This window comes from Ambystoma mexicanum, chromosome 5q, assembly GCF_040938575.1.
Source record: "Ambystoma mexicanum isolate Mex_15411 chromosome 5q, UKY_AmexF1_1, whole genome shotgun sequence".
Taxonomy (NCBI): domain Eukaryota; kingdom Metazoa; phylum Chordata; class Amphibia; order Caudata; family Ambystomatidae; genus Ambystoma; species Ambystoma mexicanum.
In genome coordinates, this window is record NC_090933.1 from 304015784 (window position 1) to 304029692 (window position 13909).

Genomic DNA, 13909 nt, shown 5'->3' on the forward strand with positions numbered 1-13909 from the left:
AACGAGTCTATAGGGGGTTGTTTCTCCCGGCGACAGACACACCATTCACCTGACTGTAGGGCCAAGGTCCCAGGGTCATCACCTCCGTCTCTCCCCCTGTGGCTCTTTTCAGTACTATTAGAAGCAGAGCATCATTAGAGTGTCTCTGTGCCACACAGGCAGCGAAAGATGATTGTCTGTTAAAGGCTATTACCACTCCCCTGAGCAATTAGGGCCAGAGCATAAGGAGCTGCAAGAGGAATGAACCCAATTCTATGTACACCAATGAGAGAAGATCTTCAATCACAACAGCACCTGAGGAGAATTGAGCAGGGGAAGTCTCTGAAGGGTTGGGCCGGTCCCTTATATAGGATGCCACTGTTTACTTCTTTCAGAGTCTGCAAGAATACACTAACATCATTACACCATGCCCAGGCTACTACACCAGCAACACTTTACATCAGTAAGTTAGTTCACAGCATACCCATTTTTTACCTTTGAGTGAATCATTGATGAAAACAAACATCGATGGGAAACCGACACTTGTTTTAAGCCACTAGACACCCTTCCCAATACATTTTAGGACTGTTGCAATAATATGAACAAACTCTAGTGCTAGAATATGTGGGGAAAGTGTTGGATAGATGCTTAAAGCAATATCGTTTCCCGAACGTTGTTTCTTTCCAGCGCTGAAATCAGTGGATACTGTGAATCTCACCAACTATAATCTTAATTTGCATCATTTCAGCTGTCCACCACTTGTCTATTTCTCACTCCAGGTACACAGAATTCACACCACAATAACCACACTGCACAGCAACAACAAGTTTTCATTTCAATACAGATATTGCTACTTTTTGGGAATCACGTAATTGCTAATGTTCTCTTGAAATACGTCAGTCATACATCAAATTTCCATTCGTTCAATGCAGCATTATAAGCAAGTGGCTCAATGGGGCAATTCGGTTCTTTCCAATGTCCCAATTTGGGTTGAAGAAGAGGTGCTAGGTCAAGGCTTGGAGGGTTGAAGTCTTTTGTGGCAGTGAGCTTCTGATGTGAGTTGCTGCAATGATTTGCTCAGCATTCATAGTGCAGTGGCGAAGTGGTTTGAGGAATAGCAATAGCAGTTCAGAGTTTGAGTGAGTGCCAGAGGGTTCTGTTGGTTGGAATGTGGCAAACACATCTTGAATGCAGCTGAATCAGTGTGAGGCACTTTTAAAGAGGGATCCTGGCTGTTTTGGCTCCGAGGATGCAGTGAGTCTGAATTCAGGGGCTCAGGTACAAGATGGGCCCTTGTTCTCATTCTACCAACCTGGGGGAGGTTTCTAACACCTTCAGAGAGGTCCTGCGTTTCAGTGTAGCTAAATAAGAGGTATGTCTTTCTCCGACATCAGTTTACCCTGAATGTGCCCAGAGGATGGGTAAGGAATAGAGCTTGCCTCTTCCTTAGAACACTCCTTCACCTCGATGGCTGAGGTTTTTGGAAAGATCCAAATGAATACTTCTTTCAGCCCAGGAAGGAAACAAGACACCTTCTTATTTTGGCAAAATGTTCCAAGTGATCAGATGAATCCAAACCCTGTCCTGGTGAAGAATTACCTTTGCCTTCTTTCATCATACCCTGAGTGATGTGTTAAAAGAAGAACAGGAGACAGGAAGGAAGGAAAGGTGCAGAGAAAAACAAGATGGTGGAATCTTTTCCCAACCATGATGTGCTCCTACTGGCTACACTAACACTGCTCTTTCTCAGACCAAAGGCATCAAAGATCCTTTGGAATGCCACATCCTGATATAAGGATAGTCCTTTTATTTAGGGTGTGTCCTGGGCTGCCAGGGATGGGGGGGGGTTACTGACCCGCACACAAAATTCTCACTGGCTATTGTCCTGCTGGTTGCAGCAGAGACAGCCAGTCTTGGGGGTATACACAAAGCCTGCACATGGCTGGCCCAGGCTCGCAGTGTTGTCATGTGCGTGATACAGATCAGATGTGGCTTTAAAAAGTATGCTAATTGCTAGCCACTGTGCCCCAACTCGCTATGGCTTATGTTTAAAGATCCAATTGTCACTAGGATGTTATTTTATTGCAATATTGCGATTTTGGCACAGAGGTGCAGATTTTAAAAGCAGCCTTTGCACTGCATTGATGTGGCTGTCAAAGGGCCCTTTTGACCTTTGAACCTGTGAACCTGTGCTGTGCCACTGGATGGAGAGAAGGTGATATAAATCAGGACACTGGTGTAGCAGGGCATAGGTCCAACTATGCTGTTAGCATGTAGTTCAATGAAGGGGGGGGGACTGGTTAGCAGACCACCCTTTCGAAGATGGATTTCTTCAATCATTTTACCATTAATAAACATCAAAAAAGCGATTTCAGAATCACAATCATTATCGCTTCTAAAGTGAATTTCAGCAACCCCTTCTCTTACACCTTTCACACTTAAAACTACCTTCACTACCATATATCTTCCTTTCTTACCCCCAAATACTACATAAATGCCCAAGAGAACTGACAAAATAGGCACACAAACATCTTAGCCTTGCCAAGTAAGCAGACTACCCGAGTCATAGAGGCAGAAACCAGGCCAAGTCCGACCTATACTTTAACATTACAGAGGACATCTATGTCTGGCCACCGTGCACCTAGAAACCACATAACTACCACAGTGATAAATAAGTGCACACTAAGGGCCTCATTACGACCCAGGTGGAAAATCATGGTGCTCATAGCATCATGGTCCATGCCGGTAACTTACCGACTCCCCCATGGAGAAAGGGGGAATTACCACCCCATTACAAGGTTGGCGGGCGGTAATTCCCCCTTCCTCAATGGCCCTTTCCCATTCCCATTTTTTCCCCATAGGGCTCAATGGGAATGGGGAAGGCGGTAATTACGGTACCGCAAATTGCGTTACCGTACTTAGACCAAGGTCCCTTTGCGGGTCCCTACTTTAATGGCTGGTGTAGACCAGCCGTTAAGGTCGGTTCCCGCAAAGGGACCTCGTAATCAGGCGATAATGGGTTAACGGTGCCGCAGCCTTTTACGGCGACGTTAACCCATTAGTGCCAGGGTCGTAATGAGGGCCTAAGTCTGACACGTGTGTTGTGGTGGATGTCATGATGCCTACCCCCGGAGCACCAGGCCAGGCCCAGCACCCCCGGGAGCAGGCATCATGCCCCCGGGTAAAAGCCCAGCGGCCCCTTATAGGGGCTCTTTGGACTCTGTCCTGGCGCCGTTGGCGCCAGGTTCATGTTGGACATCAGTCCTGGCGCCATAGGCGCCAGGCTCATAAAGGAAGGTGTTTTGTGCACTTACCTGATGCAGACCATGCTGAAAGATTCAGGCCTCCCTGAGACCTGAAAGGGACTATTCTTTCATCGGGACTATTTTGCCACTCGGGCGTGGCCGGGGAAGGATACTTACCTGGAACTACTTTGGGGGCTATTTAAGCCACGCCCAGACAGTAGCTCACGCTTCGCGTTGTTCTGCATCCAAGCAGCTGAACGCTCACCCTGTCTGCTCCTGCATCTGGTCTCCAGCCACGCCTTCCACGATCCTGGAACATCTGTAAGGAAAGAAGAGAAGAGAAAGGTGAAAACCAAGAATTTTATCAAACTTCTTCATCCGGAACCTTCACGCCAGCGTTCCTGAGAAAAGACTTTCATTTAAAAGCACTGCATTGCTCGCTGCAGCGCCGCGCTTCACTTACCTGTCCTCGGGAGTTCTTCTGGCTCCACCGCGACTGTCTGCACCGGTCGCCACATGACTGCGCCTAGGGAAGAGAAGAAGAGAAAAAAGGTGAGCAGAAGGACCAAATGAGGAAAGCCTAATTATCAGCCATAACACTTACCGGTCTTCTGTTGGTGGACCATTCCTCATTTCGGATCGGCGCCGCTTCGTTGGCAGGTACCGCACCCCGGCCCCTATTGGGAAAGGACAAAAGACATTACTGGAGGAATATAAAGACATCAAGAGGGATCGCCCCCATCGCTAACTCACCTGAGTTTACCATCGGCAATTCAATCCCTCAACGCATCGCCTTCATTCTGCACCTGAAATAAAGGACAGATCACAGGTTAGGAAGGCAACAGAAAAGGAGGCTCAACACTTGAACTTCTGTAATCTTCATACTTACGGCGTTCCGCTCGGAAAAGTCAAGTGGATTTTGCCAGCGCCATTCTGAAAACCAGTGAAGTAACTGGACAAACACCCGCCCCTGCACCAGAAGCAGGATGGAGAGTTCATCCTTTCAAACCATAAAGTGAGCTTCAACCGGAGATTTCGGAGGAAGTTAGAGAAGAATAAAGGGGAGAAGGGGGGAGCAAGCACACTATTCTGCAGACTGTTAATCCCCTTTCTCATCTGCAGAAGGATATTCCTACGGGCCAGACAAGCAAGATTTGAGGGTCCTGTTCAGTCGGTGCTCCGAGTTCTGCGTATCACACTCGAAGAGGCCACAGCAACCCAGACTAGACCAGCGCCTCCGTGGGAGTCAGGTGAGCGTTACAGTGGACCTCTACCCGAGACCATCTTGAGTAAACAAGCTGCACTCAGAATGCAGATGGAATCATCATCATTCCAGCCCTTCAAAAATTCCAGCGGTCTTAAAGGCGTATATCTCACCAACTGAGTCACCACAGTGTGGAGAAGGCCATGAAAATGGTTGCATACGAGCTCTAGAAATAATGCAAAACAGAACATTAATCATCACAAAAACTTCCATGGAAAATGTAGAAATGCAAAATGTTATTTTTTTCCTTACCATCAACTGTTCTTTTAAACAGTTAATTCGGCTGTTGTGGATTTGCACTTTAAGTGATGCCGATACAGGACGTTTGACCATAGATATTGCTTTAGCAGGAAGGACCCTTCACACAGACATAGGCACACATACAAATGTACACATACGTATGTTGAAAGGACACAAAAAACGATGCAGAATAGGCACAAACACCCACACAGATGCATACGGTCACAAGCACGCACACGCTCGCATGCATTGCAGTGTCTTCATGCAGCCATGCCCATTTCCCCGCATCACTGTTGTGGTAATGCATAATTATCCACAATTACAGGAAAACGGTTTTGATTTTCACATTACAGTGCTGTACATAACATTCTTTAGGAGTTCTGCTGCACTGTGCAGAGTGTGATTGTGCTGTTATCCTACTGTGAGTCACACTTCCCACTGCTTCATTTCAATACGATTGGAAGAAATCAACAAAAATTGAAGGATTTTGAAACAACACTGCGAAAATATGCCGCCTTTATTTGTCACCTATAAATTCAATTTGAATTTCATTCCTGTTTCAGTACAATATGAGATCACAAACCCGCTCAGACTGGCAGTGTCGGACTGGGACAACAAATAGGCCCGGTCACCCAAACAAAAAAGGCCCACCCCTCGCCTCAAAAAAGTGGCCCACCCCTTGCCTCACGACCCTCGACCTCTGATGACATCACCGGAAGTGATGTTTTTTGACCCCACCCCAAAGTGACAGCCTCGGAAGCGATGAAACACAACCTTTCACCCCTTGAAAAAACAGGAAGTTGCATCAAATGGCATTGTTCCTAAGTACACTACAAAAAATATGGTTATGATTTCACTAATGTGATATACATTTCATACAAGAATGGATCACCATATATATCATTAATATCTGTGTGTATAGATCCATATTGTCAAATTACTGTGAATCCAAGCAGACGTCCAGGGCCAAATGATAATATGTTATTGTATAGCACTTAGGCTTAAACTCTTTTTTATAGAACAAATATGCATACAATATCATATTTTTTTTTTTTACAAACCAGCCCAGGCATGGCCAGAAACCGGCCCAGGCGTGGCCAGAAACCGGCCCCCCACTCTCCAAGGCCGATTTCGGCCCGGCCACGGGCCGAAAGGCGGAGAGGCCAATCCGATCCTGCAGACCGTAATTTAAAAAGATGCTTCCTTTCAATACCGAAAGATCCTCGGCCAACGCATGTTTACCAATTTCAAATTGCATTTTGATCATAGCAAATCTTTATATCAATGTAAAGTCTAACCGGAAACCTAACACATTAGGGTAAACAGGGATAGAAATACAAAAATAATATTAAGGTACAAAAATGTCCACATTTTTCTAAAACAGAAATAAAAATGATACTTTAAACACATCTTTAGGTTGATGCAAAGACCACTAGCAATCTTAACGTCGTTGTAAAGACACTGAATCCTTTTGATAACCTCAGTTAATGGAGGGGTGCGGACAACAATAACTTTGCGAAATATTACTGCGAATATGATGTCTACATGTAAACAAGTACTGAACAGTAAGTAATATTATCTCCACATAAATAAATCCAGCCAAATCCAGAATCACCTGCATTTTCAGAAGATTCACAGTTTTATGAATTTCCCAAATATTTAATATGTTTTATTTCATGTTAGATTTGGGTTATGCTCATACCAGTTTTAGGGTCATGAAGGCTTATATAGTTGGAGCGTTTTCTGCCAATGGATGTTCAACGGAAAACAATTTACAACATAGCCACAGAATGCGAGGTGCAAAAAGTGATTTGACTTCTGTGTCCCCAGTCCCCTGCACACGAGTCTCCTAATTGCCAGAGAGCAATTGAGTGTAGGGGAGTGACTGTCTGTTAGAGTAAGGGACCCAAAAACAGCCCTTTCTTGCATATTTATGGCTCTGGTATTGGGGTGACATCTAGATCGCTATTGACACCTAACGCCCATGTGTGTGTAGATCTTGAGGCAGCCCTCCATAGATGTAGACGCTCTGTATTCATAGAAAGTAATGGGTTATAAAGAGCTGGTAAATCGACAAGCCAGTTTTACATTTTCAAAACTCTTTCAGTGGTGTAAATAAAACTAGGAACCATCATCCCTAGGATGACCATTACTAAATGGACCAAACATTACTGGTTTACATCTGAAAAGGCCCACATTTGAATTGTGCTTTCAAATGCACCTGGGCTCCAGCAGGGATCACCAGGCTGATCAAAATGACTACCCTGTCATATCTCAATTGAAGTGCTAGCTCACCATCTGCATTGAAGTCATCTTCAATTTTACACAGACCCTTCCCGAAGTGTTGAATTCCCTGCAGAGTGATCTAAGGGCCTCATCCACCATTAATGAATACTTGGAGGTCCATTCACATCTGGGGAACAAAACCTAATTAGATCCTATTATTGAGAATTCAAGGTTGTGTGACAGTGTTTAAGGAGATAAGCCTTAGATTGATCGTCAACAAATAATTGGGAACCAATGTACAGTTTGTGCGGTGTGTGCACTCTCTCCTATCACAGTGTAACGGGCACCAGACATACTGCAGCTCGAAGTTCTCTGTAGTAAAAGTTCTAGCCAATTGAAAACATAAGCAAGTGGTCGCTGGGAACCTATGCAGTAGGATATCTGTTATGTTGTTACCCCAAATACTAATATCTCTGAGTCAAAGAACTGCACATATATTGAGAATAATTGTTGGCAAAATTCTGGGAAGTTACTCTTTGGGGCATGGAGATCAGTCATAGGAAACCTGCCTGCTGCCATTCAATATACCTGGGATTATAGTATTAAATTCATTGGAGTCAACAACACTTGTGTGCACTAGAAGTACGGTGAAAAAAATAAAAGAAGGAGTGTGACGTGAAAAAAAATCTAATATGTATTTTCACAATTCATTGCAAAGATGTGACCTGTAACAGGTATATGTGTCTCCTGTACTTAAACAATGTTGATATAGGGACTATTTAATTATGCCGCAGGTTTACTAACTGTAGCTGGGTTGTTTATTCCGTGCACATTGTAGTGACTTCCCTGATATACTATTTAATGCAGAAGACTTACTGCAAGTCTAATGTCAACATTGGATTTCCATTCTTGTTAATAATGAATAGTATCACTAAACTTATTAAGGCCTGTAGTCACTCTCCCCGACTAGACTGCCTCCTCCCTCACCCGCTCTCTGACCTCCCTTGGCCCCCCTCTCGCTTCTCCCACTATGCTCCCCCTTCTCACCCATAGCACCGGATGAGGTTTCTAATCAAATCCTGTCTATGAAATTCTCCACCAAACAGGTGCTCCCCTTCTCCTCCAGAACTATCATGGATGACATTGGCCCTCATTACAACACCGGCGCTAAACCATGGCGCTATTAGCACCATGGTTGGTGCCTGTGTTGTAACGGGTCCGCCATAGTTCAATGGGGAATTATCACCCCATTCCAAAGTTGGCGGGGCGGTAATTCCCCATTGAACCATGGCCCTTCCCCATTCCCATTTTCGACCCATAGGGCTCTATGGGAATGGGGAAGGTGCTAAGTACGGTACCGCAAATTGCGGTACCGTACTTAGCATCAAAGTCCCTTTGTGGGTCCCTACTTTAACAGCTAGTGTAGACCAGCCGTTAAGGTCGGGTCCCGCAAAGGGACCTCGTAGTAAGGCGCTAAGTGTTTAACGGCGCTGAAGCCTTTTACGGCGCCATTAAACACTTAGCACCAGGGTCGTAATGAGGCCCATTGTCTCCCTTCCTCCAGCTTTGGCTGATTTTTGCAATCACTTGTTTGCCACTGGCTGCTTCCTACTACCCCTCAAGCACTCCTTTGTGCAATTTCCTTAAAAAGCCATCTGCTGATCCTTCCTGCCTGGATAACTATTGCCCTATCTCCATTGCCCCCTTCCTGGACAAACTCTTGGAGAAGCTGGTCATCTCTCAACTGATCCACCACAGTCTGGCTTCAGCGCTTCTGGAGGCACTGAAACGGCACTCCTGAACACCCAGGAAGACTTTCTCTCTAATTCGATTCCAACTCTCCTTCCATTCTCTTGCTTCTTGACCTTTCCTCTGCCTTTGATATGGTCAATCATGCCACCCTCATAAATCGGCTCTGTGATACCCTTGTCATCACAGACCTGGCTCTGGACTGGTTGTACTCCTTCCTCTTGGACCGACCTTCCCAGGTTCAACTGGCCCATTTTCTCTCCACCATTTCTCTCACCACCTGTGGTTAGTTCTGGGCTAAGAGAGGATCTTGTAACCCTCAGGAAGGAGAGTGTCAACACTCGTGACAAAGCTGGCAGTGAACCATGTCTCGGTGTGACCGAGGACGTCTAGGTCGAGGTCTTCAAGGAGGTGGAAGATATCAGAGGATTGTTTGACGGCAGACCGAGAGCTGAGGGTAGCTAAGTGGAGCAGGCTGCCACTTTTGAAGGTTTTCTGAGTAGGGGGTACAAGAGTATGGTACCCCCGTCAGAGGTGGAGTGTGGCTAGAAGGGTGGAAGAAAGAGAACTGGCAGGAGAGGGGAGGAAGTTGATGAGAGACAAACGATGCATATCAATAAGGAGAAGGTTGGGCTGAGAGCACCGGACCATGACAGTGCCATTAAGATAAACATTAATTATGACCCTAGAGGACATGAAGGATGCCAAAGTACCTCACAACTGGTGCCACCATACATTGGAGAAGAAGAGAAAGGGGAGAGCACATAGACCATAAGGGGAATCAAAAGGTCCAGAGAAGCAATGACAGAGAGGATGTCACTGTGAGTCTGGTTGGAAGAAGCATCGACATAATTGTCAGCAATGGGCAGGACTGTTTTCTTCCAGACTTCGACCAAGGGATAGGATAGGTGATAGAATAGCAATTAGATAAGATAGTGGAGATTGAGAGCACCATTGAGGGAGAGTGAGGAGAGAGCGAGAGAGGGAGGAACTGCAGAGCACCACACCAACAACAACTAACACAGCAATGCAACAATCTAGAGGAAAGTGTAAGGAGGGAAAAAGTGTAGGTTACATCATACAGCAGAAAGCACAACACCTAGAAGTGAGTTATCTGGACAGAGGGAAGAACCCAGAAAGAGGGATAGAGGGGAAAAGCCTAATTATAAAACACAGCAGTAAATGTAAGATCACACAGATTAGACTTTCCAAGAAAAGAGGAAAAAGACCTAAAATTAAACACAGCTGCAAATGCAAGATCACACAGATTCGACTTTCTATAAAAGAGGGAAAACGCCTTGAAGGCTAATTATGACAAATCACTGATGCCAGCTCTGGATAACATGCAACAAGGGAAGCAACAACAGAGGCTGTGAGGCGGCAGACTGATTGACACAAAGTTATGGTGGCAAGAATGAAAACCCAAAAACTACTACAATGAAGGGAGCAGAGCGTTCAGCTTCTTTCCGTGTGCTCAGGCACGCAGATTGAACATGCTGAGCCAAGCACTACTGTATAGTCAACACACAGCCAGACAATGGGCCAGTGCCCAATCAGGAGGGTCGGACGGGCAGAGGGAGGGAATAGGAGGAGGAACATGGAAGGGGAAGTGAAGTAACAACAGAGGCCACAAGGCGTCAGAAAGATGTACCCAAAGTTGCGGCGGCAAGATGGAAAAACCATAAATTACTACAGTGAAGGGAGCAGAGCGCTCAGCCTTTTACTGTGTGCTCAGTCGAGCAGATTGAACACGCTGAGAGGAGCACTACTGTATAGACAACATGCAGCAAGACAGCCAGTGCCCAATCAGGAGGGTCAGGATGGGCAGAGGTACGGAACAGGAGGAGGAACAGGGAAGGGGAAGCGAAGAAACAACAGAGGCCACAAGGCATCAGAAAGATTTACCCAAAGTTCTGGAGGCAAGATGGAAAAACCATAAACTGCTGTAATGAAGTGAGCAGAGCGCTAAGCCTCTTACTGTGTGCTCAGGCCAGCAAATTGAATGTGCTGAGCCGACCACTAAGGTATAGTCAACACGCAGCAAGACAACTGACCAGTGCCCAATCAGGAGGGTCAGGGCAGGCCATGCGATGGAGAAGGAGGAGAAACAGGGAAGGGGAAGGGAAGCAACAAAAGAGGCCATGATGCAGCCGAAAGATTTACACAAAGTTATGGCGGCAAGATGGAAAAACCATAAACTACTGCAAATAAGCGAGCAGAGTGCTCAGCCTCTCACAGTGTGCTCAGGCCAGCAGATTCACCTAATATCGTAGCAGGCGATGAACAATGGTCTGAGGGTTGCCCAGAGACCAGGATACACAAAAGAGTAGTGAAACAATGACTAGGTATCATAAGAGAATTACCCAAATTATTGTGAAACAACATTTTCTCACGTGGTCTCCGTATTTGAGACATCAATCACCAATCACCAAATTATATTTAAACTGGACCTTCAACTCACAGTATCCATGTGGTGAATGGCAGCTATCCACTCTGTCCCTCTGCCCAAGAAATGGCAACACAATTGGCTTTTGCCCAACACAAAGTTTAATAAAGCAAAGCACTTTGAAGTCCATTCTCGGACAGCTCAAGGGTAGGCCACATGGGGTGTGTCTTTTATTCTTACTTAGCGCGACTTCCGCTACTGTACTTGGGTACCTTTACAGTTTTTGTTCGAACCCTTCCTCCTGCTGAGTATTTCAATGGGACAGTGGATAATAAACATATGTCTTAACAAAGAGGGCCATGTGAAATGTTAAAAGAATACAGTTGTAATACTTGTTGTGTACTGCAAGAATGTAATACTACTGATTTTAACTATTGTAAAGTGTATTTTTTGCCTCTAACATTTATGTTGGGATGCATGATTAGCACGAATGCACCCATTTCTATTTCTATTGCTCTATTGGAACCTTTTTTGGCATCTTCTGACAAAATAAAGTGGAACAGTCCTAAGTTGTAATAATGTTATTGAACACAGCATAGTAATGAGATATTCATGAACAACATTCAGGTTGTGTAGTTGAATTCCAGAGATTGCCTGTTGGTAAACTACCACCTTTGAATGACCTGGCACTTAAGGGGTTAAATAAGAATGCTTTTTTGTTGCACGATTAACCTCTAAGTGTGCATCATTATATTTTGACATGCATGAGCACTTCCCGGCTTGTTCCTGGCCTGCAACTCTAGATTACAGGTGCCACCTGGCTGGATTTAGCCAAGAGGAACCAATTTTGAGAGCTTTGTCCAGTTTTCTGGTTAACAGACAATAAATACGGATTGTGTGTCTGTTTTGCGATGGGTTCAGAGTTCGAACACACGACCGGCACAAGCGGCTCGGGGTTTAAGGTGTGTCAGCCAGAGATTAATAGGTTTCCTGCATTGTTCCATCGAGCTGTCCTTTAATGCTTTGTTGTCAGATATGGGCCACCCAGTGGACATCAAATGATGAGAAATGGATCATGGGACAAGTTCACCTTAAGTGACCCTTTCTTGTGCAATGTCCCAACTCTTCATGCAAAGCGGTAACGTAGTGGCTGTTATTTCTGATGGGTCATATGCTTTTTAAAGGCAAGCTGAGACAGCAGGTCTCCCAAGCTGTTTGTTTCATTTGTGAAAGAAAAAGTCCTCTTTATATTTGCATACATCTATATTTTGGAATATGTGCTCGGTGGGTTAATGGGCCTGCTGCAGTTATTTCTGGGAAACCTGCAGCTAGATCTGTGCTGCAGGTTCTTAACCCACTGAGCTATTCCAGGGATTCACTAGAGATCAAAGCTTAAAATAAACCTATTAGGAAGGTTTTTACAGCTGCTTTTAAAACGAATAGCATTTTCGGAAATTAAATGTTCATTGATATTTATATTCATCTGTCTAGATGGGCCAAGTTGGTTAATTCACATGATGTTAAACTCTGAGCACCTGCCCAGTCACTGGATCCAACTTTGTCAGAATCAGGTCAGCTTTTCATTGCTGCATGGTCATAAAGCGTATGCTGTATAATTTAGTGAATTGTCATTTTCAACCTTCCTGGTTTACGTTTTATTTAAACAATGCGAATTGCTTTTAAAAACAAATACATTGCATTAACAAAAACTACAAACGTGATTTTTTTTCTCCGCTCTTTCTATTGTACTGCAGATTTCAAATCTATAAAAGGGGAGTACTAAGGGGGCGTGGCTGCTGACATTGTGGTGTGGCTTCAAGTCTGTCTTTTGCTTCAAACAAGGAAGACAGACCTTCCCAACCCTAATGTGCTTTTACCAGTAGGCGTCTCTAGTCTCCAGCGGTGGGCGGTGAGTTACATTCAATTGCTGTGTTAAGATGTAGACACCTCAATAGATTCCTTCCTTTATTCCTTTATTCGACGCTGTGTTTTCAGGTACATAGCAACGATAAAAACAATCATAATGCGAAGTAGATTCGAAATAGGATTAAAAAAAATTCTAAAAAGTAGTAAAAAACTCAACAGCAATAATACCACCAACATTCATAACAATTCCAATTCAATGGGTAAAAAACAAATATATCATGAACGTACATTGTTATTTCAATACCCTTTTCCTCTGTAGCCAGGCTCTATGAATGTATCAGCAGTAGCAAAAACTACAGGTCAATCGGAAGGTTGCATCAAACAGTACATAGCCGATTTTAGTGTGCGAATTCCAGCTTCCTGTAGTATGGGCCTCAAATGCTTACACCTCAGCCGAGTAGTCAAAGGGCAAATTAAGAAAAAATGAGAGACAGTGGCCTCATTACAAGTGAGGCGGTAAAGGGTTAACGGCGCCAGTAAAGGTGCCGGCGCCGTTAAACCCGTACCGCCTCATTACGAGGGGACAAGCATGCTAACAACGAGCCAGTCATTAACGGGCTTGTGTTAGCATGCTCCCCATTCCCATTGAGCCCTATGGGGGCTCAAATGGGAATGGGGATGGTCTGGGTCCGGGTTCCCTGAATGGGGAAATACCGGGCCCTCCAAAGTCGGAATGGCCCAGAATTTCCCCTTTCAGGGACCACGGACCCAGACCCGAGTTTGGAGCAGCCATGCCCTTGTTAAGGGCATGGCTGCCTCCAAACTCGTAATGAGGCCCAGTGTCTTTAACAAGACCACAAAATGGCCACAGCTCAGAGTCATGTCCCTTCCATGAGGATATAAATGCTGCAACTGGGAGAATACCTAACCTAAAGCGGGCCTTCAATGATTTTT